The sequence below is a fragment of the Nipponia nippon genome, unplaced genomic scaffold (assembly GCF_047370975.1).
Source record: "Nipponia nippon isolate SJK-2023a ecotype South Korea unplaced genomic scaffold, ASM4737097v1 scaffold_2, whole genome shotgun sequence".
Lineage (NCBI taxonomy): Eukaryota > Metazoa > Chordata > Aves > Pelecaniformes > Threskiornithidae > Nipponia > Nipponia nippon.
This window is the reverse complement of record NW_028262336.1, coordinates 60,875,406-60,881,405: the sequence shown is the minus strand read 5'-3', so window position 1 is coordinate 60,881,405 and position 6,000 is coordinate 60,875,406.

The following is a 6,000-nucleotide window of genomic DNA, read 5'->3' as shown; positions in this document are numbered from 1 at the left end:
TTGAGTGTCTAGTGTTGTGGTTTATCTGTTGGTATTCTTGCATATATTATTCACCAATTGCTGGTTAATTATGTGCTGTTAATAAATGAATAAATCTCTTCAATCTTGATTTGGTTTACACTATGAGCAGTTTTTCCCTGTGATAGTCATGCACCTGAATGTCCCTCAATGTTAGCAATGTTGTGCATGAAATGCAATAAGGTGAGCTTTCTTTTCCCTGTTAGAGTAACACATCTTGAGAATGCATCTTGTCTGTCTTACATGGCAACTGCTGCACTTTCTGCTGGCTCTGAAGGCTCTGAAATAAAGAAGGAATTATTCCAAAGCCAAAAAAGAAGGGGAAAAAGTTGAGAATGAGCATGACTTGAGGGAAATAATGACAAAGAATGGAGCAGAGAGCTAGGTCTCTCAGAGTGACTATCCACAGAGAAAACCAAGTTCTGACTCGGCAGAGGAGCGCTCTATCCCTCACATTCTCTCAAACACAGTACCTGCCTGTCTCAGCCCTACAGCCAGAAAGGAGCCTCTCTAGCATTCTTGTCTGCAAGTAACTGGAGAAGACACACTTTCCTCCACAGTATAATTTGCTTGTGGACACCACACTTAAAAGCAAGGAATGCTTATGGTTTTCACCTGGAAAGACTTAATGGATGAAGAAGGAGGAAAAGCCAAAAGTCAAAAAGAAAACAAGCAGCCACGCCAATAGTCATGTCAGCCGCCTTCTCCTAAGTACATCTTACTGGGGAGAGGTTTTAGCAGAGATGACACATTGGGACTCCATCTCCTCACTTGTTAATATAAAAAGATACAGTGTAATAACTAGTGAATCCTGTTTGGTTTATCACTGCTAACCTCAGAGATTTGAAATGGCTAGAGGTACGCAACTCTCATGAAGCCACATGAAACTGGAGATCACATTGTGCTTATTTAGTTGGATGAATAGCCCTGAGACAGGAGAATTAATTGTATGCAATTTAAATCTTCTTTTTCTTTCTGTTGACAAAGTTATCATATTCCTGGCCAGCAATACAGCGTCTAAAGAAGATAGTGTTTAATGGAGGAGTGAGGAGTGCTGTAAAGTTAAAAACCAATTCATCTATGATGAAATGCAGTAAGATATATGAGTACAACATTAAAGAAGCCAATAAAGACTATATTAAAGCTTCATGATGCATAATAAAATTTCAAAATTTTGCATTGGATTGAGTGCATTGGATACATTTCCAAAATCCAAGCTATCAGTTGAAAAAAATTTTTACATGTCTTCTGTTCTACCTGAGAAATATATTTGTGAATACAATTTCTTCTGGTTTTACATTAAAAAAAAAAATAAAAAAATTACACATTCACTTTACAGTGTAACCTGACAGGTTCTAGTCATTTGCTGAGATTTTTGCACATGACAATGATGCTGCTACAGTCCATGATCTTCCCTGCAACTCTGAAAGGCAGTGCTGAAGTAACTTCAGTATCAAACTACCATTAACAAGCATTTTTTAAAGCAGCTTTATTTTCACCATGGAATAAATAATGTGCTTCACTTATCCAGCTGTGAAATCCTAGTGATCAAAAAAAGGATTTTTCCTGGGGGAAGAGGAAGTTGGACAAGATGAAACCTGCGTGTGGTGGCTTAACGTTAACCTCGTACTGACTACAGCGTGACAATAAAACAAAGAAAGAAGCAATCAAGCAGAGCTCCCCGCCTTCTGTTCAGAGAAAATGTAGCCAAAATGAATTTCCCTATTCTAACTCCAGCAACATCATTGAAAGAACAGCAGAAATTGATTTGAACCAATAACTTCCGTAACAGGACCGCATTTAGACAACAATAGTGCTAGGCACAATCTACCACCACGAATTATCCAAGAGAGTGAAGCCCAGTGTGTTGCTGTTGTTATCACTCCTGGAGAACAAAATAATCTGCTCTCTTTGCATTGCCTGGATCAACGAGTCGCTTCTCAGTGACATGGTTTCCTTAATGAAGTGAGTGCTCAAGGAAGCTGCATGTAAATTAGGAAATAAGGATGTCGCAACAAAGCACATGCTAACTGCTCTGGTGCTTTTTTCCAAACCAGGGAAAGCCTACTAGTTAAATGATGTCAAAAATAAAAGGACAGAATGTCTAGAGGGAATTGTAAGTGGGTGGATGGATGGCAGCCTCCTCCTTTTCTGGGGATACAACTTAAAATAAAGACACTGTTGCTGGGGAAACGTGCCTAAATGGTGCAATGCTTCCAAATGCAGGGCTGGGGCGTCCCTTATGCTAAAAAAAGAAATAGTTGTGATTCTGTAAGATTCTTGTGAGCAGGGCCTGAAGATGAACAGAGGACCTAGTGGCCTGCAGCAAGACCTGACAGCCTAAGAAAGGGAAAGGTTTGGTTCCAAATGGTCAAAAAAAATTGTATTCAATAAGAATTTATGATGTTGGATTGCAAGAGGAGGAATGCTCAATCAGCTGATCTGGGCTATCCGCAATATTTATAAAGGAACTGAGAACAGAGTCGTGTCAGCAGGATCTGTGCTCTGAGATGGTATCCTGGACCACTGCAAAATCCCCTTCTTCTGATAATACTTAGTTCACATTTGAAAACCATGTCTTTGCTTGGCTTGGTAATTTTTTAATTCATTTAATCATTTTGAGCTCCATTGTAGATTTTGCAACATCAGCTGAAAAAACACATCCTGATCCTTTTTTGAACACTACAGTGACGGATATAAAGTATCGTCTAATAATTTAAACAACAATGACTTTTTTCTTTGTTTGAAGTATAAAACTGGCACCTCCAATATTGCTATTTATCAAATACCAATTGCAATAGCAACAGTGACTTCTTCATTTAACTGTGTGCTTTGTAACTGAATATCTTATAATGCTTGTGAGAGACTGACGGTGAACACAGATTTCATCTCATTAACCCTCTTTCATTTAAGCTGAATACATAGCAAGAAGATGTAAAATCATTATCCCTCTTTTTAGACGAAGAAATTCCTGGGGATAAGCCATGATGCTTCCCATGGTTGATCTATCACAGCTGGTCCTGACATAAGGTTTGATGAACGGTTGGTGGTCATACAGTTCTAAAACATCAACTGCTCTTAGGGTGAGCTGAATAAATGGAGAAGTTGGTTGATGACCATCAGTTATACTTGAGGAGATGTCAAAGCTTTATATTAAATGTTGAAATCATCTTATACTCTCAAGTCTTTTCCATGTAGTGAGGCTGAAAGCTGTGTCATAAAACTTTCTGTATTGACCCAGCTCCTCATATTTTCAGGGCTCTCCTTGGTGGTGGTTGCCATAACTCGTTAAAATATACTTATTTTAAAAATGGGACCTTTCAAATAGACAACTCCAATGTGTTCTCACCTTAGTGAGAACAAGATTTTGTTGTTGCAGCCCAAGACTGGCTGTGCACTAATATCTTAGGAAACATTAAGCTGAAGGAAATAAAAATCTGCCACAGAAAATCAAGGTAAAGCTAGAAGATTTTGTGGGCCTGATGTCTCTGTTTTTTCAAGGGCAAGAAACTTCAACATAAATTTCAGTGGCTGAAGAATTCTGTTGGCCTCTGTGTTGCAACTCCGAACGCCACATTCTTGGAAACAATTCAACTTCTCCCTCTTAGCTCTTCTTCCTATCCCTATTTCTGTCTACACCTTGACTGGGAAAGTTCCTTGTTGCTTTTTTCCCTTTTAATGTTTTAGCATGTGAACATGCACAGTCAGTTCAATGATGCATAGTAACATCATTAACAGCTCACATTTGGGAAAGCAGCAGAATAATCCCCTGAAAACGCAAGAAATTTCCACCTTGTGTTTCTTTTCTTCTTTTTAAATAAAGAATCAAGGAAACTATGGAGTAGGCTCCAGATTCTGTAAAAAAAACAGGCCCTTAATTTCCATTTAAAACAGTCAGACATAAATAGCTTCAAAATTACTCTTGGTTGAGGATCATGCACCTAGAGGACCACGCACTGAGGTAAGGTGCAGGGGCTGCACCGTGCAGGAGGACACCAGCCCCAGGGGAGTGACTCCCCGTGGATGGAGCACAGACTGCCTTTGCACTGCTTTGGCCAGGAGGACATCCCAAGAGCGGTGAAGTCAAGTCCCAACTCTCATAGACTCGCCTTCCTGAGTTCAGATTGTAAAGCGATGCCTGTCATTTTAGGATAACCCTTCTAGACTTACATCCTCTAGAATTTCTGGCATGACCATTTTTTTCTTGCCTTCACAAGAGTGTTGCTGTTCCTAGTTAATTATTGGGCTACTGGGATACGGGAAACAAATGTTCGGATTCCTCCTGATAGATATCACATCTGCCACCTCCCAAGAGCCAGCCCCAACCAGCAAGCTATAAACTATTTGAAGCACTCCACGTCCCTGTGAAAGCTGTTCCACTTAATGTAAAACACTCTGATCCTACACGCATTCATTAGCAAATGGGACCCAGGTTCTGTGCCTCCCTCCGCCTCTCTTTTTCTCTTCTCACACTCTCATGACCCAAGACACTCCTCAATCCTCCTTCAGGTGTTTCTGCTTGCCCCCAAACTGGTCAGTTTTCTGATGGGGTGATAATCAAGCAGAAGACAACAGCTCTCCCGACCCTTGCTACAGGAGCACTACTGGTATCAGATCGGTCAGGAATTGTGTGTTCTGCTTAGCACGCTGTGTTTCTTTAACATTTGAGAGTGTGATCTCAAACACTGGCAAGGTAAAGTATTGGCTCAGAGTAGCACAGCTGCCTCCACCCAATACTCCCTTTTGAGAAACAACGACAAAAAAAAAAAATCTTAAAAACCTGCCTCACTTCTTTATCTGTGCCCAGAGCAGCTCTGGTGCTCTGTGTCTGGGCATTGCCAATCTTGTAACTCCTGGCGAGGCACAGCACAGCAGGGGCACGTGCAGCTTGGCCTCGCTGGAGCCTAAGTCACAGATGCAATGGTGAGCACCATACCTGCAGTGTCACAGCAACTTTCTCACCTGGAAATAGCCTGGAAGTAATTTGTCCCTTGGTGGATGCAGCAGCTGAATTTAAGGCTCAGCTGCTTGCCAGCTTGACTCTGCCAGCCACAGAGAGAAATGAAAGTTGGTAAATCCAGCTGTCTGATTCAGGCCATGGGGAAAGGGGAGGGTTAAAAGAGGGTAACAGGTTACTTTGAAGTAAAGTAACTTGTTTTGAATACTAATTGATTCAGCCAATTGACTTAATTTCTCTACTTTGGAAAATACCCATAACTGGGACTTAAAACTCAATTTTTATTTCTGATTTTTGTTTAAGAATTGACTTATCTTGCTACATTGACATGATAATTTGCTTGTTGGCTGCACTCATTTCATGACCTATATAATTAATTTTGAATTATTGGGTTCAATTTTAATTGACATTGATTTGATAATTAAATGTAGTTCTTAGCTACTCTAGCCCAGTTCAACTCATTGCTGTTAATAAACCCCACAAAGCTGTTTTCCCTTTCAAACTACCAGCTCAGACTGTCTTAAGAATATAAGGTAAACTACATGGTTCAGCTAATGATGTACTTACCTCAGTCTAAACTTTTTGTCTCCTAATCAGAAGGCAATCAAATGGTGTAATGATATCCAAAGATTTAACAATTTCCAAGGCACTTATCATGAGATAAAACTTGCTTCTACCCTGAAATAAAAAGTGGACTTAATCTTCAAATGAAAACAAGTCTTATTTGCTGCTTATGAATCTGATCTTGCTCCTACTACAGCCAGTCTGATTTTGCTGCAGATATCAGCCCTAAGCCACCCCCCAACCCCTCCACACACCTCGGTCTTTGCTATACTCCAGCTAGTTTAGACATGCACCTTATAGGTCACTCCTTGCTCAAGTTATTTTACATAAAAAATAATCCAGGAATTAATATTAATACTTTACTGTATTATATTGGATGTAACACTTCACAGGAATTAATATTTACACCATACTAGTAAATCCTGCATCTGTATGAGGCTGTACACCCCTGTTGGTATTGC